At 46.2% G+C, this 24759-nt stretch overlaps 1 protein-coding gene across 5 annotated transcripts in view; it reads left to right on the forward strand.

Annotated features, from left to right (window-relative positions):
* The window catches only part of PRICKLE2 (prickle planar cell polarity protein 2), a 330155-nt gene that overhangs the window by 208390 nt on the left and 97006 nt on the right, over nucleotides 1–24759 (forward strand). Inside the window, exon 1 of one of the 5 annotated variants that reach the window (XM_086697681.1) lies at nucleotides 3295–3765. The exons of the other annotated variants lie outside the window; for them this stretch is intronic. The gene's annotated coding sequence lies outside the window, so the exon portion shown is untranslated. Of the gene's footprint in view, nucleotides 1–3294; nucleotides 3766–24759 lie in introns of those variants that run through there. 5 annotated transcript variants of the gene reach the window in all.

Genomic DNA, 24759 nt, shown 5'->3' on the forward strand with positions numbered 1-24759 from the left:
TTCGGCTCAGGTCATGACCTCACAGTTTGTGAGTTTGAGCCCCGCGTCGGGCTCTGTGCTGACAGCTCGGAGCCTGGAGCCTGCTTCAGATTCTGTGTCTCCCTTTCTCTGCCCCTCCCCTGCTCATGCTCTGTCTCTCTCTGTCTTTAAAAAATAAATAAATGTTAAGAGAAAATTTAAAAAAATAAAAATAAAAATTCTGAGTAGAATGGTGTCCAGGATGAATATCATGGTCATGAAGAATTACTGATCTGTAGGCTTTATCATTTCAGCAGTCTGTACAGGATGATGCATAGCTGTCCAGATTCCCCATCACTAAGCTGTGCTCACAGAGTACATGCTGTCTCAAGGACTTCAGCATGCTTTTGCACCGTCCCCCTCCTGACTGCCTTTAGAGCTTTGAGAACCCGGCACGTGCCCTCCTCTGACATGCATCACCCTTGCTCTAATTGCTTGCTTAATTGTCTTCCCCTCTCATTCCTAAGCTTTTTTTAAGGCAGGGTTCACGTCTGTCTTGGTCACCGTGATGTCCCTGAGGCCTCACACAGTGACTAATAGTAGGAGCTCATTTAATGAGTGAATGGGTACCTGAATGATGGATGAAGTATCTTTGCTTGCCAGAAATATAGCTGTCTTGCCGTGTTGTGCAGCTTCAGAGGAGGAGGCCCCTAGTGCCTCTTGGTCATTTTTGCTGCTGTCTTCCTAGTTTCATAGCGCTTGTAAATATTTGTGTTGTTTCACATGAGAAGAGCATGTCAGCAGCTCACCCACGTTGGGTGGAACTTTGAGTTCTACCCTAGGAGTAGGGAGGATGTTGCAGTCTCCATCAACCCGGTTGCTCCCATATTTTGAACCTTGCCTAGTCAGGTAACTAATTAATGCCGAAGTTAACAGCAAAAACAACATTACGTCCCCTACCAAGAGCTCACGTTTACGGAATGTTGGCTGTGTGCTAGGCTCAGTGCTAAATGCTTCCTACTGAGGATTATTTGATTCTCTAAACAGCTCTGCAAAGGTAGGCACTATTACTCTCCCTCCTCTGTACCTGAAAACGTATGGCCCCTCATCCTGCAGTCAGCTAATATCAGAGCCGGGGCCCGTCCCCAGGCCATAGCTTCCCTCCCCCATGTTATTTTGTGAACTCTTGTAAAGTTGGTAGTCATGTGCCAGCCTGCCTCTTCATTGCTTTCCTGCCAGTCACTTGTGAACTGCTTCTCAGCATTCTCATATGATAGTAAGTACATCAAAGAGTAGTGGGCTCGCCTTCAGATGAAGAAACTGGGACACGGGCATAGAAAGTTGAAGTGACTTCTCCATGGCCACACCAGGGTAGGATGCCTCATTGCCATTCGTGGCCCCCAGTTGTTGTATTTGCTGATCCTGAAGTATCCTGAAGGATACTGAGGTCTAGGGGAACCATCCGCTTCCCCACATGCCCTGAGCTCTGCACGATGGAGACCGAACGCAGAGTGTTGCTCATTGGTTTGTACTCTGTTTCTCTTAGTGAAAAGTTATGCCAGTCCCATGATTTTCACCATGAAAGGTCTTCTCTGAACCGGAGAGAGGCGTTCTGAAAGAAGTTATTAAGCATTATTAATACAATTACATATAACAAAAGACATAATTTAAACTTCCCCACATCTGACAAAGAAATTCATTTGAAGCTTCAGGAACTCCAGCTGGAAGGGCAGAGCTCATCAGAGTGGGTTCTTCAGTCCGGGGAGTATGGGCAAGGAACCGTGCTGGCTGCTTTGTCCTTGGGGACGCTTCTGTGCATGATGGACTACACCTGTCTCCTAGCTTCCCCAGTCCCCCCTATCCTCCTCACGCACCACCTAAGGAACCCGCAGCACTCCCTTGATCTCAGGCACAGGGTCGGCATATTGGCTTGCACTTGGGTCTCCCCTGGCCCAGCATACTGCCTAGGCAGCATTGAAAGAACAATTGATTTTAAACAGTAAAAGCTGACCATGGAAATACTCCAAGGATAGAAACAATGACCATCCTAGTGGAAAGAAGGCCTTGGTGATTTTTTTTTTTTTTTACTTCATCCAAAATGTCGGAAAGAACTGTTATTTAGTGAGTGTGATATCGTGTCAATCCTCACTATGGTTGTGTTCAATATTTTTACTTTATTGCCTCAGACTCTGAGCTAGGAGAGAGCAAATACTGTGTCTGTGCTTAGTCCTCAGAACAGTGCATGGCACAGAGCAGGTGTTCAGAACATACTAAATGAAGGGTTGGTACACATGAAGAAACTGAACACCCCCAAGAGTTAAGCTACTAGTCCAGGGTCCCATCACTTGCATAAATTAAAGCTGGGATTCGGACCCAGGACTTCCCAGCCCTGTTGAGTTCTTTCTTCATGATTGCTTGGATGGGCCCCTGTTGGTGCAGCAGATGGGGAGTTAGAGATCCAATTAGAGACCCAAAGGTCTGGTCGGAGATCCGGAAAATGTGAGTTCTAGCCTGTCCTTGCTGAAGTCCCATTGTGACTATGGGAAAAAAAACCCTTCTCTACTCGAAGCCTCAGTTTCAGAATCTGTAAAATGGAAGAATGGAAGCAGTGCTCTCTAAGGGTCTCAGGGTCCTCAAATGCCCCTTGGCTGATTTATGCTTTCTCGTCTCTTCTACTCAGGAGGAGCTAGGGTCAGGGGTTAAGGGAGGGAATGACTCATTCATCACCCAGGCACCTGAGGAAGGTAGTCTTGTGTTTTATTTCAGACGTGCACAAAAATTCGAGGAGGACCTAGTCTCCAGCCAGCAAACACCCGGAAATGAAAGTTAAAAAGAGAAAAGTAGAGGCATTTGAAGACTCGACACAGTTTTGGGGGAGGAAAAGACGAGCTAGGATTCCACTCCTGGGTTGGTGCATAAGATAATCTGAAACAGGCGCTCAGGTTGATAACTGCCCAGATTTGATCCCCAGCACATAAGAGCACAGCCTTTAAAAAAGAAAAAAAAAAAAAAAAAAAAAAGGCATGTATCTTTAAAGCCTCTCTTCTTACCGGTGTTATTTTTGTATTCCTTCAGAGGTTACAGAGCTAGGGCCTTTGCATCCCGAGAAGGCTTTCTTCCCTTCTCCCTGGCTCGGGGATTATTGATTTGGAAGGCGAGGCTAATTTACATGTAAATAAATCTCGGAGCTGGGCAGCGGGACGGGACGTCCAGATGCCGTGACTGACTTGCTGACGTCACGGCTTCATTAGCATGCGGAGGATGTGGGCACTGCAACAGCGACTTCTCCGGCACCACCAGCCTCTCCAGCGACAGTTATTATTATTAGTATTTTTTTTTTTTTTTTTTTTTGGCCGAGCTGCACATTTCCTGGTTCAGTGTCTTGGGCTCTGCCACCAGCTGACTGGTCGCCCTGAGTCTGGCTCGGGATCAGTTGGTGACGCTGAACCTGGGGTCTGTGACTTCCTGCAGATTGAGAAGCTGGGTTCTCTGGAAGGCAGTCGGATCCAGAGGAAGGGTAGAAGTCACACTTTTTTTCCCCCCCTTCCCCTGGTGGGTGCCCAGCAGGGTCTCCATCCAGCAGTGCTGTTTTCCATGAGCAGCTCGGGCTGGAGCCTGCTTCTGCTGTCGGGAAGGGTCTAGATTTTGAGGAGGGTTTCCAGAAGAAGATGCTTTGGCTGCCTGCGGTCCTGCTTGCGTTCTTAGAAGCCAGACCCGGGGAGAAAGTGAACTGTGGCAATTGACAAGCTCAGAGGGTCTGGTTGAAGCTTCTCCCAAGACTGAGCATTTTCTCCTCCCTGGAGATAGGTAAGAAATTTGTTCTGATTCACATATTAGACAACTGTGTATTTTCTAGGGAGGATGAGAAGGCTGGATGTAAATGGTTTGCATTAGGAGAGGTTATCACAGCTCCATTATCTTGGTCAAGTGACATTTTTAGTGGTCCTCTGGCACCTTTTACCTTTTCTGTGCTGATTAGAAAGCTCAATTGCAAAGTGACATGTCACAGCTGTAGGGAGTCTTGAAGAAACGCTTCAGTCTTAGTGCTTTAGAAGCAGCCGTTCTGTAAAGGAAGTGCAGTTATCTTCGCAAAATAATAATAAAAGGGGAGAGGGTTTAAAAACCAAACACCTGGTAGTGTTCATCCCCAGTAGTCATTTCTGCTCAGGGTGTCAGAAACCATTAGAGCGTCTGGGGAATGAGGAGTTAGCTGAGACTTCCAGGTGAAGAAATGGTGCTTGGTTAATTCGGGTTTAATTTTAGCCAGTGCTTTCATATTAGAGATGGTGACAGAGCTCCCAAATACGACTGCACAGCCGGGCTGAAACACATGACTCACTGTGTTCTCTACGTTGGGTTTTTAGAGGAGTGCTCATACTTAGTGCTCCCCACTCTTGGTTTCCCAAAAACCAATCATAGCATTACTAATCTGCCATGGAGGTCTTGCGATGAAATCCAGATCTTTAATCCCATTACTCATTGTTGTGTGGTCCTGGAATATGCTGGGGTCTGACGGGACTTTTATGAACCATAAATAATCTGGGCTGGGCCAAATCACACCAGGGTAAGTGATCTGTACCAGATGCCATGCCATCCGCCGGTCCAAGCGTGGCTCTTGTATAATTTAGGCACATATATTATTTCCCCGGCAAGAGACTTCTGCTTCCAGGCGGTGCATCCATGACCACAGTCAGGGGAGGGCCCCAGTGTGCCATGAAAATGTCGGCATGGACTGCCGTGGACCAAAGCCTCAGCTTGCAAGGCTGCAATTTGCTTTGCTTGAACATCTCTTCCCAGAGAGTGTTGCAAACCATCTCAGTGAGACTTAAACTAAATGAAGCAGCCTGGCCTCCTTGCTGGAGGCCGAATTGGCAACTCTGATCCTGCTCCCTAGAAGGTTTATTGGCTGCTGATGGCTTTCACAGATGGGTCAGGATGAGTGTCCTCATGGGCTCCAGAGTAAGTCACAACTTTGACAGAATTGCCATGTTTTGGAAATTTGGATTTAATGGCTCCTCGTGTGCTTGTAAAGGTTTTGCCTTTCCATCAAATGCTCCTTCCCCTCAGAAATTCTTTTTTTTTTTTTAATTAAAACATGTAGGCTCCCTTGGGCATTTTGGCCTATAAATAGTCATGGGGCCGCCAAAATTAATAAAATAGCATTGTTTGGAATGGCAGGTTTGTGAAGGTTCACCATACAGTGGAGGGGAATAAATAGAAATGGAGGAAGGAAGATACATTGATGGAAGCCTAAAGAATGAGAAAGGAGCTTAGGGGTTAGGCAGGACGGCATAATGTTGACCGAGGACTCAGACTCTGGATTCAGACAGCACCCAAGATACTTAGCGCTCTCTCTCTGAGGAGTGATTCCTGGCTGTGTAACGGGGAGAGCGCTAGAACCTATAGGTGGTGTGGCAGGTATACGGATTTACTGAGATGACAGAAAAAGCACCCAGCACGGTGCTCGCCACGTGGCAAATGTTCAGCAAATGTTAGCCATTACTGCCTCCACTGTTGCCTTTTTATCCTTATTATTATAAGCATCGTTGCTAAAAACAAAACGGTCCACTGGAAAGGCAATATGTTTCCATCCATTTGTCTGCAAAGGGGTGTTGCTAGCAGAAAAGGTGTCCTCTCGAGTTCCTGTAATGTCCACCTCCGTTCCCACTCAAGGAAACTTTGCACCCTACTGATGGGATTGACAGAATAAGGGGTGCCATCCAGGGCTGCCGGATATTGCGGAACTCAAAGTGGCCGGATGGTACAATGAAAATCATTTAGCACTAGCTGGTGCTCAGGCATGCTTAAAGAAGGTCTCCTGTTTGGGCAGCTGACAAGTCACATGCAGAAGGCTGTGGGATCCAAATTGGAATTGACGTATTTCTGGATTTCTGTGCGCGTTTCTCTTCAGTTCCAACTTTGCCTGTGAGAGGCGGTCCTCTTCTTTCTTCTTTTCAGTGCAGACACTTCGCATTTTTTTTCTCCATCTTGAGAGGCCTTTGGCTATGGGCTTCAGCTGCTGGTTGGGTCCTCAGAAGTTCCAGGGCTGAATATATATCACCATATGGGTGTCTCCAGTGTGGAGGTGTGCCGTGAGGGGAAAGGAATAGGCCATCCTGCCCATGTCTGGTCTCCGCTGACACAATAGGTCTCTTCCAGACTTGTGAGTGTAGTCGCACAGTTTGACAGCTGTTTCTAGCCTCTCTTCTGAACATCTTTTAAATTTATGTTAAATGGAGCTCCAGTGTGGGGGTTTGAAAGACAAATGGAGAATGATTAAAGGAGCCAGAGGAATCTCAGGAGACTCAGAATTGGAAGCTGGTCACTCTTGGTTTCTTTTGTTTTTTTTTTAGTCAAGTTGCGTTTGCAGAGAGAATTCTATCTATATCTTGATAACAGCCCATTTCCCTTACATCTCCTGATGGTGTGTGTGGTGTTGAGAGCATTGCCTGACCACTCTGAACTTTGGTTTCCTTGTGTAAAAATAGGAAATCAATTCTCCTGAGCTCACTGGCTGTGAAATGGTGGCTGTGGTGTCCTTGCCCAATTCTTGGTACCTACTAGGTGTTGGGACTTTATTTCTTGCTGGTACCAATAACGTTCATATTTCCCACTAAATCCAAACCTGTGAGCAGCAAGAGGTAGTAGCTTACGTGCTCATTTGATGGAGGAAACTGAAGGCCACAGAGGGAAAACACCTTACCTTAAATGACACAGCGGTGACAAATGTTGGTGCCTAGTATAATGCTGCTTCTACACACATCAGTTCCGAAGGGTCTGAGTTGGACTGGAGCTTTTCAGCACCCCACTGCACTGCCAGGTGCGGATTAGCAGAAATGGCTGTCTTCAGAAGCCTGAAGACATGGTCTTCTCTCCCCTCGGTTGTTTTCGAACACACGCCAGTGACAATGTTCTGTCCCTCAGACAGAATTGTGGCTTTCGTTTGGCCGAGGTCTCTTCTTTTGTGTCTGAAGGCCCTTCAAAAATCATTCCCTCTTCCCTCTCTCCCTGATGGTTTTACTTAAAAATCAGCCAGGTCCTGGTGACTGTGAACTGTCACAAACTAAGAAGCTTTGGGGCTAGGCCCTGGGAAAGTGTTTGCCTCATTCATGTTCATGACTGGTACTTGCCTCTTTGCTCTTGTCCCAACCTGTAAAGATTTTTAATGAAATGTTCATGTTTTTATAATTTGTGTGTGTGTGTGTGTGTGTGTGTGTGTGTGTGTGTGTGTGTGTGTGTGTGTGTGTTTGAATGATGCAGGAGAGAAAATGTTGGATAAGATCATACTGAGTTTCCAACAAGGTAAGCCCTCCAAAATCTCACTGCGGACTTGGTCAGTTGAGTTTGGAGACTTGGTTTTCTTTTTTCTTGGGCCTGTTGTTTGAGCAGCTCTTTGTTCGGAGTCTGAAGCCTGGGGCTTGCTCATTTTGTTATTTCCCTGGGGACAAGGCAGAGGGAGAAAGAAGCAAGGAAGGGGGGGCGGCTAGATGGAAGGGTTAGGAGGAGGGGAGGAGGGAAGCAGCCAGAATGCAGAAGCAGCTGAGAGAATATCAGAACGGTCTCCAATCCACCATAAAAGTGTAAAGCTGAAGGTTCCCCGTGGGTGAAGTTTCAACTCAAAGGCAGGAGCCTCTGTTCTCCTTCAGCTAGAAATTCCTCTCCCCATCTGTCCTATAGAATTCATAGTGCAGCCATTTTAAATCCTCAAGCCCTACTGGTGGCTAAACACAGCATGTGTTTCCCACCAAAGCACCACGGACCATTTTGAAAAATGCATTATTTAAAAAGAGCACGTTTTCAGGTACAACATGAACCTGCCTTTCCATGGTGGGTCTAGATGGTAAACTTCCAGCACATGTGTGGCTGTAAAGTCTGTCAAAATCAAGTTGGTTGAGACTTGATTGATTGAGACTTTTATGAGGAGATATGACCCTGGACGGGGCACAGAATCCGGAAACATCACTGGTTGGCAGTGGGGGCCTCAAGGAAGTCAGGGCTGGCCTCGTGTGGGAAAGTGTTACCAGAGTTGTGCTCACTCAGAACAGCAGAGTGAACCCGTAGGAGGAAAGAACAATAGCGATTTCTGGTATCCCCCTTCTTGCTGGTCCTAGATTTGAGCTCCTGTATGTAAAGCATCCCGAGGCACCGGAGGGATCACAGGCATCATTTACTCCTTGGAATATGGCACAGGGTTGGAGCCCAGCTTGGTACCTTTGACAGTATGGCACTCTCTGTGCCTCATGATGGAGGTCTGACTTGAGTAGCCTCCATATCGCTCACTCCAGGAGCGTCCCTGGCCCCAGAGTGCCCACCCCTCTGGGCTTCGTAAAATCAAACCGTACAAATGTGATCCGGCCCCATCCAGGGTTAAAAGTAACTAGGACAGGAATTCTTAGCATTTCATTTCAACTGGGCAGGATGCCATTTTTCCAACTCTTTTCTTGGCATCCATTCATCACTTGCGAGTCCTCAGAGATGCTTGTTCAGGAAAGTTCCAGAACTCAGCTGAGAAACAGCCATACTTTCTGTGGTCACAGGGTCAGATAGGTTTTCAGAGTAGCCGTTAGTGTACGTGTAAGAATGTTTTGGGTGTCTGTGTGTCTGTGTGTTAGCGTTTATGTGAATATGTAGAAAAAGCAATAACTGTCATAGATAGAGCACCTACTGTGGACTAGCTGACATATTAGATGCTTTACATACCTTGCCTTATTAATTCTTGCAGCAATTATGCAGCTAGATATTATTAGCTCTGTTTCCTAGAAAAGAAACCAAGACTCCTAGAAGTTAAGTAACTTGCCCAAGGTTACACAGACAGTAAAGAGTAAAATTGGGATTCAAACCCAGGATAATCATCGTCCAAAGCCTAAGTAACGTCCATTATTTTGGGACCTGCTTACACTTCCTGCCATAATATACGCTGCACGTGTTTTTTCTTTGTCTTCTAGATCACTTCTGTGGATCCCTCATTTGAGGAACATTTCATTATTTAGCTCTCAAATTAAAATCCTTTCAGTTAATCTTGTGATAAGATGAGAAGCAACCATGAAGAGACTAAAACAGAACACCGTTTTGAATGTGGCTTTTAGAATAGAAGGGAGGTTGGTTGGAAAGTCAGTTAAGACACACTGAGATGAGGAGTAAAAGCTAAAGGCCAGTGGAAGCAGCCCTTTGTTGGACCAGAGGCAGGGTGGGAAATTCTGCTGTGCTGAAATTGTAGGCAAACATGGGCAAACCCAGTTGGAGTGTAGACAGCGGCCAACCTTGTTAGCTTTTGATCCCCAGTTGCAGGCACATCAGGTTCTAACTAGAATATATGTGTTTCCCTTTCTGAGCTTCTGTTCTTTCATCCCTAAAAGGGAGGTCCTGAATCAAATAATCTATAAGTTCTCTTCCAGCACTGACCTTGATGAGTGTGAACTTTCCGAACGAAACTCCACCTCGTCGGTGGAGGCACGTGATTTGCACCGTCGGTTGCTCTGGCACAGAGAACTTGAAGGTCAGGTTTTATATCAGGACCTGACCCTCTGGGCTGTGGATATGGCTGCAAGATGAGAAGCGGCGGCCCTCCAGAGAGTGACCTGGAGTTCCTGGAGGCACATCTGACCTTTGGAGGCCTCACGCTAGTGAAGCGGGTCCGCATGATCCTGCCCTGTGTTGGGGCTGTTCTTTCACTCCTAGAAGTCCTCCAGGACTGTCACCTATGCAAGCATCCTGCAGAGTGCCAGACAGTGAGGTTGCTCCGGCTGAATGTGTATGCATCTTGGGGAGTTGCTAAAATTCAGACTCAGCATTGTTTTCCCTAAAGGATTTTCTTTTCATTTTAAATTTACTTATTTAATAAATTACCTACTTAATTACTTAATTAAACCTGCATGCGAGCAGGTAGAATCCCCAGCAGGTTCTGTGTTGTCAGCGTGGAGCCCGACGCGGGGCTCGATCTCACAAACTGTGAGATCATGACCTGAGCTGAAATCGAGAGTCAGATGTTTAACCGGCTGAGCCACCCAGGCGCTCCCAGAGTCAGGATTTTTAAATTGTTATTTTTTAATGTTCTTTTATTTTTGAGAGACAGAGACAACATGAGCAGGGGTGGGGCAGAGAGAGAGAGAGAGAGAGAGGGAGACACAGCATCCGAAGCAGGCTCCAGGCTCTGAGCTGTCAGCACAGAGCCCAATGCGAGGCTCGAACTCACGAGCCGCGAGATCATGACCTGAGCTGAAGTCAGACGCTCAACCTACTGGCACCCCCCAGAGTCAGGATTTTTAACACGGTTCCTGGTGATGCCAGTGCTGAGCCTTCTTAGCCATTTTTATAACAGAGTGTTCCACAGGAAAGAAAATTGACCCCAATTCAGAAATCCTGGGTTCTTTCTAAATTTGTTTTTAATGTTTGTTTTTGAGAGAGAGAAAGAGAGCATGAGTGGGGGAGGGGCACAGAGAGAGGGAGACGCAAGAATCTGAAGCAGGCTCCAGGCGTTGAGCTGTCAGCACAGAGCCTGATGCGGGGCTCGAACCCATGAGCCATGAGATCATGACCTGAGCCAAAGTCAGACACTTGACCAACCGAGCCACCCAGGCACCCCCAGAAGTCCCAGGTTCTAATCCTAATTATATCATTCCTTATTCGAGTACACCTCAAAGAAATCACTTAGCTCCTACAGAGATTCTCCTACAGAGTTACAAAAATAATTAATAACATTTCATGACTACTTATTGTGTGCCAAGCCTTGTGCTCACAATTGTATGTGCTGTATCTTATTTAATACTCATGATAATACTCTGTTATCATCTGTATTCTACAGAAGCTAAGCACAGAGAGGTCACACAACTTGTCCAAGGTCCACGGCTAGTAGATGGTCAAGCTGGGATTTGCATGTACACCATCTGACTCTGAAACTTTGGCAACTTGTAGGGATGATAGATGTGAAAGATATTGGAACTTACTTGTGTGTGTGTGTGTGTGTGTGTTCACAAACATACCATAGAAACAAATACACTTATTAAATATATTAAATGTGTTTATTAAATTTATTAGATGTATTTATTTCTCTGGTATGCCCATTTAAATAGTCAGGGCACCTGAAATTATAAGAAGTCAGTGAGGTGTTTTCCAGATAAGGTTGTATTTGTCTTAAGTAAAAAAATGTTCCAGGGGCGCCTGGGTGGCACAGTCGGTTAAGCGTCCGACTTCAGCCAGGTCACGATCTCGCGGTCCGTGAGTTCGAGCCCCGCGTCAGGCTCTGGGCTGATGGCTCGGAGCCTGGAGCCTGTTTCCGATTCTGTGTCTCCCTCTCTCTCTGCCCCTCCCCCGTTCATGCTCTGTCTCTCTCTGTCCCAAAAATAAAATAAATGTTGAAAAAAAAATTAAAAAAAAAAAGTTCCAGTTTATATGAATTAAAGTCAAATGCTTTGTGAAGTTTTGAAAAGCATATGTGTTTGCACTGTTGTCTTGGGTAGTTCAACTAGCCCCCTCTTATTACCTAAGAGGGATATTCAGAGAAAGCAAGGTTCTGGTTTCCTGAAGTTTTGGTTTTTTGGAATTAAATCCAAGTTGGTGTTCAGTCTTATTTTTGGACAATATACCCCATCGCCTTTCTGCCTTAATAGGAAGAGCAGGGTTACCCATTTGAGGGTTCCTTGTGATTTAAGACATGGCAGGCGTGCAAACTATGATCCTGAACATGAATTCCAGGGAATTTGTTCTTCCAGTGGAAGTCATAAGAGATTGATTGTGAGCTTTCTCTGGCTATGATATCTGTCACCTCACTGGACACCAGGCTTTGATCTGGCAGGATAAGCAGATGTCTGCTTTCTTCCCTCACTCCTCCTTGTTATTCCCCCCAGAAGCTTCTATTTGATGGATAGAGGAAATCTTCTTCAGTGGGGAAAGTTATTTGGATGTGTTTTCATGTTTGAACTCCATTCTCAGAAGCATCCCGACCGTAGAATTCGTGTGGCAAATCCCTGGTACCTGTATCGCTAGGCCCGGCTCTCTGTGCTTTGCAGACCCCACTGATGAAATACTACGCTCTTCTTGTCACCCCCCAGCAAAACCTCAGAGTCTTTCTCAACACAGCTCACCAGGCAGCCTGGGCCCATCCCTTGGAGTTGGCCCAAGAGATTTAACCTACCCTCAACGTCTACACTATTGGAAGTTTGTATTAGTTGAATTGTCCGTGAATTGAAGCTTTAACAGGGTTTTTTTCTTGTTTCCCTGGGATACATGCATCCTGTTGTTCTGATTAATTTGGTGAGGCTTCTTCAGGTTCCTGTCACTTCCCATCGCCCGTGGTGTGCGGTCTTTATCCAGCTTTCCTGCTGTGATGCTCCCGGGGGAAGACCCACTTAACAATGAACTGTTTTCCATAGACGTCCACTGGACAGTTGAGCCACTGGTTAGGTGGTCAGTGCATCTGGAATGGCTGCTTTTGGCTCAGCCACTGCCCGGCCCTGCGTTCCAGCCCTTCCCTGATAGCTTATCCGTCACGGTTCGGGAGTTCAATTACGGTTGAAGTCTACTACTTGCATTTGAGTTTATCGTCTCAGAAGTCGCCTGGAAAGCCTGTCTGGCCTCGATGCTTGCCACCAACTGGAACAGTGAGCCCCCACCCGCCCCTCATGCTTCCTGTGGAGCTTGGGCCCCTCTGAAACACCTGCCTCATTAGGAAGTGGTGTGAAAATGCAAAGCATTCACATATTCCTCTCCTGGTGAAGGAGCTCAGGTTCCTGCTCAAATGGCTTCTGAAAGAATAGGTGGAAAGCAGCCTACGTGCTGGGCTTGACTGATCAGACTAGCTTCAACCTGCCTTCCCTGCACTTTGTCGTCTCATTTCAGGGGCCTGACCTGCTGCCTAAACACCACCACAGTCTGCCCTTGCAGGCTTAAACGTTGTTTTAAATTCTGCACCATTGACTTGCTAAGGTTCAGCTTCCTGAGTGGTAACTATGATATCATTTGCTCTTTTTTTTTTTTTTTTTTTTTTTTTTTAAAGAGAGGGAGAAATAGAACATCTGCAAGATACAAGGCACTGTCTCTGGCCCTATGGGGAATATCAGAGAAGTTCTTTTACGCTTGACCAGGTGTTTTTAACTTGCAATCCATGAGCACCAAAGGACCAGGAAAGATTAATGAACTTTTTGAAATTAAATGCAGAAATTTCTGTGAACACGTCTATGTTTTTTTTTTAAGGGACAGGATCTCTCCACTTTCATCAGATTCCTAATGACAAAGTAACCCCAAAGATTAACTGGATGGTAGGTGGTAGATGGTTGTAACCTCATCCAGGAAGATCTCTAAAGGTTACCATGGGACTGAAAAAAACTATATCCTCCCACTCTGTGTGAAAGTACGACGCTTCTCCGCGTGACTGCCCAGAAGCTAATGTTAAACTCTGTGCAACCAGGAGAATTACCTGGTTCTCTTTCCTTCTGCAGATGGGTGAATTGAGGTCTGCTGTCGTAGGTCCCAAGGCCAAGGCGGTATTTGTTTCTTAGGTGTCTCAGAGACCTTTTTGTGTTCGTTTGACAGTCGAACAATTTTTTGAATATTTGCTTTGGGTTCAGTCAGAGGTTTTCAGTCTTTCAGTATATCCAAGGTGTCCTTCCAAACACTAGACATTCTGCAATGCACTTCACAGAATTACATTACACTCTAGCTATGGTACGGTTCTCATTCATTCTTGACAATAAATGTACTCTTCTCCACCTTTGCCTTCCTCTTTGAATACTTTCATTTAATCCAGGAAAAAGGCAGTGTGTCTTTGGTATGGTTTTGATGATCTCCTACCGATCGTGAGTGTAGTAGACTCACAGTCTACATTTATGGCATCCTTGTAACAATATACATTTTCAGTTATTGCAAAAAAAAATAAGTGTCAAGAAAAGAAAACTTTACACAGCGATCACATCTGGTTTGCATGCCCGTGAAGGGTTCAGAGCCTTCTGGTTGAGAGCTGCCAAGCTAGATTCTGGGCTGGGCATTAGGGATTCAAAATTTTAAAGAACTATACCTATCGACTGCTTACTGTTCTTGACACAAGATAAGCTCCTTGACTTTGCGGAAGTTACATTAGAGTAGGAAAAGTATCATGAACACATGGACACGTAAGACAGTTTCTGATAGTGACAAATGTTAAAAAAAAAAAATTGAAGGATAATAGAGCAGTCAGTGAATGAGAAGGGTAAGAGGGCTTTTTTCTGTAGGGTCCTTGTCAGAGGTGACTTTGAGTGACGTGACTGGTAAAGAGTAGGCCAGCTCATAAAGAGCTGAGGGAACGATGTTCCAGGCAGAGGAATAGCCACTGCAAAGATCCTAAGAGGAAGATGGTCTTGGCAAGTTCAGAAGACACATTAAAGGTCAGCGTGGGGGCGCCTGGGTGGCTCAGTCAGTTGAGCGGCCAACTTCGGCTCAGGTCATGATCTCACGGTCCGTGAGTTCAAGCCCCGCGTCGCGCTCTGTGCTGACAGCTCGGAGCCTGGAGCCTGTTTCGGATTCTGTGTCTCCCTCTCTCTGACCCTCCCCCGTTCATGCTCTGTCTCTCTCTGTCTCAAAAATAAATAAACGTTAAAAAAAATTAAAAAAAAAAAAAGGTCAGCGTGGCTGAAACACAGTAGACAATATGGAGAGTAGGACAAAATGAAGTTGGAGAGAGAGGAAGGGGGCAGATTATACTGGACCTTATGGGCCAGGATTCTCATTGCATTGGGAAGCCAGCAGTTGAAGCAAGAGAGCTGAGTGTTATCTCCCTCCTTTTAAAAACAAACAGCTTGGGGCGCCTGGGTGGCTCAGTCGGTTAAGCGTCCGACTTCAGCTCAGGTCACGATCTCACGGTTCGTGAGTTCGAGCCCCGCGTCGGGCTCTGGGCTGATGGCTCAGAGCCTGGAGCCTGTTTCCGATTCTGTGTCTCCCTCTCTCTCTCTGCCCCTCCCTCGTTCACGCTCTGTCTCTCTCTGTCTCAAAAATAAATAAACATTAAAAAAAAATAATTAAAAAAAATAAATAAAGTAATAAAAACAAACAGCTGGTAGAAAATAGATTCTAGAAGGTAGGGCTGGAAGCAGGGAATTAGAAGTAGGCTGTTATAATAGCCCAGGAAGGAGGTCCTGGTGAATTGGCAGGAGAGTAAAGGCTAGAATAGTGAGAAGAGCTAGTGAAGAGATGACTGAGACTCATCCCATCCACCAAGGAAGTCCACAGTCTGGACCGTTGTTCATGGTAACAACTAGGCCAAAAGTGTGTGGGCGTGGCTATTTCCTGTAGACTTTGGGGCTTGGGGGTACGTCGAGGGGGCATACATCCTTCACCCATCACCTTGTTAAAATCTGCATACAACCAATTCTTAAGTATTTTCCAACCCTTACTCCTGTAGACCATGTGAATTCAATTCATCAAGGGCTTCTTTCCAATAAAATATGAAACTAGGAAATGTTATTTTCTTTCTGTGGACTTCCCTCAGTCCTCTTGCTGCTGCAGAATGAGGAAACTAGTTGTGGCTCCGAACAAAACCACAAAAACCATTCCATAGATCCAGCTTCCATAGAAGGAAAGTCAGCATCTTGCCATTTTTGCCTCGCCCCCCTGTGAGAAACCCTGAGAAATTAGTTTTGTTTTGTTTTTTCCCCTGGACTTGACTGAAGCCAGGTCTCTCCTGAAAATAAAGTCTTTCCCTATTGTGTCTAACTCGATCTGAATCGCGGGGCTTTACTTCCAGCATCGGTATTTGGTAAACACCCAATTTCTTGATGTTCTTGTTTCCCAAATCTGCTGGGGTTGTCTTGAGCCGTTGGCCCCATTCACTGAGGAACATGGATTTCTGGGAAGTTTCTGCCTCAAGCCCTTCAGCACGGATATTAAAGGGCCCCTGTCAAGTTTTGAAGGGTGTGACCATTGCCAGAATCCCCACAAGCCAAGCCCCTGAGGGATGCTGTTGCCAGCTGGCCCATAGCCATACCAGAAATGGCTGGATTTCAGTGGTTCTCTGTGTATGCAGCTGGCTGAGTTCCCCTGGATGAAAGGCAGCCTAATATAAACTGAAAATGTTATTAATAAGCAGCCACTTAAGAATTTCCTATGACTTGCCAGTGATTTGGGGGCCTCTATGTGAACAGGGAGAAAAGCATAACTTGTTTTACATGGATTAGGGGACCAGTGCAGTCAGTCTGAAAGGGCATCAAAAAGGCATTCAGGTGTTTGGTGAAGGGCTCTGGAGTCCAACGGATCTACGTTTGCATTTCCACTTTCATCATCTCCTGGCTGTGGAAGCGTGAGTAAGTTCCAGGTACTCTCTGAGCCTTGGTTTTCCCATCTGTAAAATGAGGATAATAATAATTTCCATCTCATACTGTGCTTTGAGGATTGAATAAGGAATGTATGGAAGGTGCTTAGCATAGAGCCCAGCATACAATCAGAAAGTACTTTCTTAAATAGAAAAGTTGGGGAAATCATACCCTAGAAATGGAACCAAATGGACTCTTGTTCCCCTGGCTCAGGAAAAAAATGATTTGGGGTTCTAGACACCCCAACACTGAGCAGTAACACCCATAGTACATGGCTTCTTTGAGCTTCTCTTTTTTTATAAAAGGGCAATAATAGCCCATGCTATTCTGACTAACGTTGTAGAGGTTCAGAAAGGTAATTTAAAGAGTCACCTAAATTGAAAATGCATGGTAAGCTCTAAAGTGCTTGATTAGTCCCTGGGGTCAGTAATTTCACCTATAACCTGTTCTACCTCAATGTATCCTGGTAAGAAAAGAAAGTCACTTGCATGACCTTGAAATATTAAAAGCATGCTAAAGATAAGTAATCCTTTGGTGAGGACAGTAATCAAGTTACCTTGCTCAGTCCAGCACAGCTTTAAGTATATAGTAGGTGTTTAATAAAGACTTGTAGAAATGACTTGTTTGCTCCCCGTCTGGTTTCCATTGATCTCTCTTCTGTCCTCACTGGAATACATGAGCAGGGTCTAGATCGACTTCCAGGGAACAGGAACCATGACTACTTTCTTTCATTTTAAATCCCTCTGCATAGCATAGGGTGTGATATACTGGCACATACATCGTCAGGCTTCACGACACAAAGTGTGCTGTATGTATTCATTTTTTAATCCCACCGGCAAGTTTGAACCCAAGTCATTGTGCCTCCAGATTCTAAGATCTTAAGCCATTGCACCATGCACTGACTTTAAGTACTTCGGCAATATTTCATTCTCAGATCTTGTCTTCCTGAGATCAGCCAACTTCTACAGGGGAGGTAGAAACTAAACAAGTACTTCAACAGATAGCATGGAAGGGGAAGACACACAAAGAGATACTTTCTGGAGCCTTCCAGTCCTTGCCATGAAGTCTGAAGGTGCGTGTGAGACTTCATTTGCAGTGATTTCCTCACAAACTGTTCTCCTGAAGGACTCACTGGGAAAGGAAATTCTCTTGGAACTTGCTCTCCTAAATGACCAATGAAGCAAAACATACGTGTCATAAAACCACAGTTAGCATGTGGACAAAGTGAAGCCAAAGAATTTTTTCCAGAAAGAGTAACTGTTCCGTCTGCCTTGGTTTATTCTTTGCAGGGTAGTGAGTCTGACAGGCAGATAAGGAAATCGGAGCTGCTCGAGATACCCATAGCCTTTCCTGGGGATGCAGTGATGTGCAGGTAGCACTGTTGCCATGGAGACACCATCCATGGCCAAGCTTTCTCCTCTGAGGGCTCACTGTGTGTACTCATTATGATGTTGAATTAGCTAGCTGTGTGTTTGCTGGGCAGATTCCTCACTGGCCAGGGAACATTTTTACAATGAAGTTAAAACGCCTTCCCAAGGATTGTGTGCATAATTCTCTAGCCGCCCTGTTGCGGCCACCTCTGAGTCCTCTCCATACCTCGATGACACCTTGTTCTCTCCCACCTCCATGCCTTTTATTCACCTGTCGGGAATATTCTTTCCTTCTCTCTTTGCTTAGCAACCTCCTACTCGGCAACCTTTAAATCCAGCTTCTTCAAGGAAGCCCTCCCTGACCTCTCGGTAACTAGGAGCTTTCTGTCGCACGGTGCCTGGCACATGGTAGGTTTTCTGTTAATAACTGACCTACAGCAAAGTCACAGACAGTGACTTTCTAGCTGGTTTGTTTTGAAACTTACTATTTTGAAAAACTGCCGTGTTGCGTAGTTGTTAAAAGATAGTACAGTGAACTTCCATACATTCTTCTAGATGTCTCTGTTAACATTTTGCCACATTTGCTACTTTTTCTCTCTTTCCCCAACATGTGCATATGTATAGTATGAATATTTTTGCTTAACCATGTGAAAATAAATTACAAATGTCATCCTTTACCTCATCATATTTCAGCATGTACCTCCTGGAAACAAGGACATTCTCCTCACTATCCCCGCAAAGAACTCTGCACTTTGATGCATACGGTTCAGCTCTTTGTGAGCATATCTTTGTGTCCCAGTCAAAGGGACTCTTGTGGGTGTTTTTTGTTTTCGTTTGTTGGCTTGCTTTAATCCCTCACAACACCTATCGGGATGTATAGTATGCAGATGTTCAGGGAATTATTGTTTAATAAATGAAGCTGCCTGCAGCAGACATTTTTGGTGTCTCCTTGTCCCCCCTTGGCACTCACCAGCCCAGTTTACTGTGACCCATGGTTCCTGCTGTAGCAAGAGCTGCAGCCTTCCTGTCTGGCCTGTGGGTAAGCCAAAGCGCCCCAGGAGGGGTCCTTACCCAATGACTGTTGGTAATTGGTGGATAAGCACCTCTGCCTCTTGGACTCTCCCGTGGAACATTTCCAAGGAAGGCTTTAAACCATCTTCCCTCGCTCCTCGACCGAAATGAGTCGCACTTGTCCAAAGCCGCAGCTGCTTGTGACCTCACCTTACTTTGGCATGTTTCCCTTCGCCAATTCCCTTTCCCATTTTCCTGTTAGGACTTTCCTGGGGACCGTCCCCCCGTAATTGTTTATGCTCAGATACCTCCTGAGAATCTGATTCTGGGGAAAGCCGATCTCAGACGTTGTCCCTCAGTTACTGAGACATCATACCCCTAAACCAAAGTATGGTAAGACATGTTCACAGTAAGTTTTTCTACAGCCATCCAGAGGGCTTATTTTTAAAAGGGAATGGCTCAGGGGCACCTAGGTGGCTCAGTCGGTGAAGCATCTGACTTCAGCTCAGGTCATGAAGTCACAGTTCGTGGGTTCAAGCCCCGCGTCGGGCTCTGTGCTGACAGCTCAGATCCTGGGACCTGCCTTGGATTCTGTGTCTCCCTCACTGTCTGCCCCTCCCCCCCCCCCCCCCCCCGTCTTTCACTCTCAAAAAATAAATAAAACATTACAAATTAAAAAAATAAATAAATAAAAGGGAATGTGTCAGAAATTACAAGATAAATTCAGAGGAGAGTGCTCCGTATATTTGCTCGTGGAAATGTGAATTGACATATTACAAGAGGAAGTCACTGCGGCTGAAAATTGCCCTCTACCAAGTCCGGCAGTGCCTGGCAGAGAGCAGCTCCTCTTGGTGCAGATGGCCAGAGCCGCTGGAGCCTGGGCGGAGGGCAGGGCGTTGGAGGGAGCCAGGCAGCATGGCCTTGGCTCTGAGCACATACCAGCCTCTTACCCAGCTGGCCCTGTCACAGTCTTGCCCTGTAGCTTCCGTGTTTATTAGGAAACCATTCTTCTTTCTCACAGAGCTAGAAATCTTGCTTCCAGACAGGGCGAGTGTCAGGGTTCATGCCTGGGTCCTTCGTTCAGCCTGAGTGTTCACCAAAACAGGGGGAAAGCAAAGCATCGTGGCTCCGGGGACAGAGTTAAGGAGCCAGTCAGGACACGCTGGTGTCTGGCTATGGAGGCAGGAAGACACAGGAATTTCCAGGGGAAGGGAATGAGGGCGAACGGAGGGACTTGACTGCACCCACTTAGGTGGTGCCATCCTCTGAATTTTACATCTGTGCCTGAGCTCTGGGACCGGCAGCCGCTCATCCGGTTTGGTCACGGTCACGGCTGCAGACAGCGATGGGGGAAGGAGGGCTTCTTGAGCACCCTCACCCTCATCACGGCCTTCGTGCTTGCTTTTCTCCACCTGCAGAACTCTCCTCCTGGGTTCTCTCGGAGTTGCCTCACATTCTGTCTTCTGAGCCCCGCTCAGATGTCACTTGAGCGGGGAGGCCCGTCCTGACCCATCCTCAACCCCTCTCTTCCTCACGCCCCCGTTTGTTTCCATCATGACACTTACCGCAATCTACACGTGGCGGGTTTACCTCTTTGTTCACCTGCCTGTTGTCTGTCTGCCTCCCTGGACCCTAAGCTCCGTGAGGTTAAAGCTATTACATGTCTTCAAAGCTGCTCTGTGCCCAGTATCTTCGTACTGCGCCCTGCGTACTGCAGACCTCATTCCCTGTGGTCTGCTTGCCTGGTGGGAAGGTTGGATGGATGGACTGATACGGATGTATGAACGGACAGATGGCGGGCAGGATGTGTGGGAAAAAAAGAAGGAAGATTTCGCCACGCTGCCTACAACGAGGTGCTACAAAGATCACTCTTCTTGGAGTCAGATGACTTAGGTTCTAATCTGTCCAACTTCAGTGAAGTCATGGGTGAGTTTACAGCCTTGATTTTTGGTTCTGGTCAGTGGATTAAAAGGCTAACTCGACAGGACTGCTGAGAATGAGCAAATGAGATAAACGATACAAAAAAATGATACGAGAGGTGCCTCGGTGGCTCTGTCGGTTGAGTGACCAACTTCAGCTCCGATCGTGATCTCACGGTTCCTGGGTTTGAGCCCCACGTCGGGCTCTGTGCTGACAGCACAGACCTGCTTGGGATTCTCTCTCCCTCTCTCTCTGCCCCTCCCCTGCCTTCATGCACGCATGTACACTTTGTCCCTCTCAAAAATAAATAAACATTAAAAATTTTTTTAAATAATATGAACATTTTACATCCTCTGTAAATGTGAGCAATGATGCTAGTGGGGGAAATGATGCTTGGGGTGCAGCCACTGTGTTCACCCTTTCCTGGCATCCTCCGGTCGCAAAGCACATGTCAGAGTGGAGAGGCAGGAGCCCAGCCCCTGGCGGTCAGAACTCTCCTTTGGGGGTAGTTTACCTCCTGGAATATCCTCACTTCATCAGGCCATCCACCACGTATGGATCTCTTGCCTGCCTTCATTTCTGCCATTCTGACCCTCCATGTGTGTTTCCTGAAGGATGGAGAAGGTGGGAACAGAAACCCCACGTGCAGGTTATATCATTGTGTGGTCACTGCGGGGCAATAGCTGGCGTTCTGTGTCACAGCTCAGCTTTGACAGTCTGCTTTACTCGCAACATGATTAGCTCAACCGTACCTTCGGGCAGGCAGACCCCACCTGCGGTTCTTACTGACTTACTTGAAGCACAGCATGGCAGCGCCTTTTCTGCTGATACCCACTGTCTCTTTACTGGTCGACTTCGGGAGAGTAAAAACTCTCTTCTCCCGACATGCTTACTTACCTCCCAGCAACACCCAAGAGAGGCGTCCCCACGGGACAGTGAGCTCAGAACAACGTTCACCTCATTTTAGGCTCGTGCTTTGCATGTGTGTGCGAAGCTGATGCTGTCATGGGAAACTTGAAGAAATTGGGCAACCGAGCAGACTGAGAAAGTCGAGCTCCTGCCCAGCTCCTCCTGAGTCCGTCCTGCCCAGGGTGGGTCCCCCAGGTGGTTTTGAAGCGATGGAAGTTGCCGCAGCATTGAGAGTATGTGACTGATGTACAAAGACTCAATTCAGAGCCAAGGCTTAGTGGTTTTAAATTACCCATGCCCCATCTCTCCCCACTTGCACAGAAAATTGAAAGTCGATAGCTGTTGAAATCTGGTTTTCAGATGTTTTTTATCTGACAGACCTAACTTAACTCTGTGATGCCCATAAATACATATGCAGTTCCCACGTTGCTGGCATCTTCCATGCTACGTAAATAAGTTCTCTAATCCTGTTACAGGGCACCGCTCAGAACAAACCCACTTATCTGGATTGAATAATGCTCTTCTGTTTGCTGAGAGGATTGTGTGTACGTGTGTGGGTGTTCTGGCTCATGCCTTGTCATTCCAGGCCAGTCTTGTCTCTTGGTACTCGCTGATGGCGGACACAGAGAATAAAATCTGGTCTCCAGTTTCTTAACACGAAAGAAAAAGACGACCAACAGCTGTTTCTGTTTAACAGTGATTATCCCTGGGATTGTGAGTGTTTTGAAATATTTTTCTTCTTGCTTATCTGCAATTCCTGATTCTTTTCTACATCAACTGTGTGTTACTTTTTTTTTTTTTAAGGATAAGGAAGCAGTGACTTTATAATAAGGAGAAAAAGGGTTCCCCTTTTCCTCTTATTAAGAATAAAAAGAGTTTGTTTGTTTGTTTGTTTTTGCCTACAGTGAGCTGGAGTCATGGGAGAATAGACACAGCGAGGACACGTTCGTTCTGTAGCAAAAAGCTATGGAAGACTTTGGGTTATTTTATCCCTTTTGTCTTTAACAAAAGTGTATTCTCCCACACCTGATCTCGGCTGCCTGAGGCATTGCCAACATTACCACATATCCAGTGTTCGTGTTCCTCATCAGTCATTTACCGTGTGTTGGGGCTTTGTTGCCCTTTAAGCAGTCTGCCCTTGGATCCTTTGCTTGAAAATGACCTGGACCTGATCTGGCCACGAACTTGGGACCCGTATGGGACAGATGGTGGGGCTGAAGTGAGACACCCCTCTGGTGGCTCATGTGGTGGTGCCTGTCCAGCACCCTTTTACACGCAAGCCCCCCCCCCCCCCGGGTGCCCAGCCGAGTGCCAGGTGGGCTCAGTGATGTCAGAGTCTAAGACACGGCAGTCGGGAGGGATCAGCATAGGTTCCCTGGAGCAGTTTTAAAAATGGACGTTGCCCAGGGCTCCTGAGACCTGTTTTACCAGGATGTTGGTAAAACACACACCCTGACCCTGGCATTCCCTTCTAACTGGAGGCCAGCGACAGAGAGTGTCCTCCAAGCGTGCATCTGGGACGCTGGCAGAAATGCTCTCTTGGGCTCTGGTCTCAGATCTCTCAGATCTGGGTCTCTGGGTGACCCCACTCCTCTGTAAGCATCTCTGTGTCATGTCTTGGCAACCAGATTTACAGTTTCCCATGAGTAGAACAATTATTGATAGACAGAGTTTCACGATTAGGAATTGTTTGTCTTTTGAAAGCCATGAGGAGCTTGGTTTTTGTTTTTGTTTTTTTTTTGTCTTTTCATCATCTATTAAAATATTGAGCAGCTCCTTCACGTCTTGCCAAGTGCTGGGAATGACCTTGAGCCATCAAGGGATGTATGGTGGTTTCCAAACTTGTGTCTTTGGACCCTTGGGACCTTAGGACCAAAATGCCTGGAGTGTGGAAAGCAGGTTGAGCTTGAGAGAGGTCTGCGTCCTTCCCTCACATCACCTTGGGCAACTCTGTTTTCACATAGGAGTTCTTCCGTGAAAATTATTTTCCTCTCATTAAAAAAAAGAGAGGGGGAGGGGGAAGGAGAGAAAGATTTTTTTTTTTTTAAAGGTCTTAATGATGTTTACAGTGACATCGGAATCTAGAATCCTGCCATTTAGGACGTGAACTTGTCAGAATCACATTCTAAAGGAGGATCCCTTTTTGCCTTCATCTTATCACCTCTCACACAAAGCAAGACATTGTGGTTCCAGGGTTCAGTGTTGTAAATAACCTGTCAACATTTCCAAGATGAGACATCCACCCCCCCCCCACCCCCAACACGCACACACACCCAGGCCATTTATAATGAATCCTTCCACGGCACCACCGCATGGTATGTAAGTTAATTAGCATAAATTAGTTACTCTTCAAATGCTGTGGTCATGGGCGCAGATGACAAGAATACTTTGAGATAGTTAAAAAGAGAGCCTCCACCTGGCCACCAGTATTGTGTGCAAAAGCAGATCATGGCTCCTGAATGTGGAGGCAAATGCATTAATAGCTGCAACTTTTGGGTAGGGGGTTGCAGGGGATTTTGCTGGGCAGAGGGAGGGAAGGAAGGGGAATGCGGGATCACTGCTCCCGGGATCCTGCCTTCTTCCTTGGAAACCTGTCATTCACAAACCCAATTATGTGCAGGTAGAGTGTCAGCTCTGACAGAATGAAACCAATGTGTGCTTTATATGGTTGGGTTTTTTATTTTTTTTTTTTTAATGAAATCCTGCTATACTAGCAGGTTCTATTTTCATAAATGTCTTTTTTTTTTTTAAGCCAAATCATTTATTTCCCCCACACACTCCTGAAAAGCTTTAATCAGTGTGTCGAAAGAGAGAGCTGTTGGGTGTTGCTGTGTACATTTTGCCAAGAGGGGGAGAGAGACCTGAGGATCAAGAGAAATCCTCGTGGCCTATCTCTGACCCTCCTCTCCTGTCTGAGCATCTGAGCCTTGGATTCCCTATTTGTAAACAGGGGTTATTCAATTAGTCTTTCCAAAGGCTGTCATGGCATCCCTCAAAGACGGAAAATTCTTTGCAAATAAAAATGCCTTGCCACAGGAGTGCCTGTTAATTATAAATGAGAAGTAGAAGGGAGGCAGCTAGGAGGGAAAATACATGAGATCCTCATGGTTTCTGTTTACCATTTTTGTTTTCCTTCCTCTTTGATTTTGATTTTTCTGAATGTGTTTGTTATTCGAGGGCACAAAGGTACTTGTGGTTGGGATCAGGCATGGTTTCTATAGTTAATTGTTTGGGTTCAAGGGTCACATAGATCCTACTCTGAGTCTCTGTTCTGCTCACCATTTAGAGTTTACTTTGAACATATTGCTTGATCTCTC

This window comes from Puma concolor, chromosome A2, assembly GCF_028749965.1.
Source record: "Puma concolor isolate L17-30 chromosome A2, mPumCon1.1.hap2, whole genome shotgun sequence".
Classification (NCBI taxonomy): domain Eukaryota; kingdom Metazoa; phylum Chordata; class Mammalia; order Carnivora; family Felidae; genus Puma; species Puma concolor.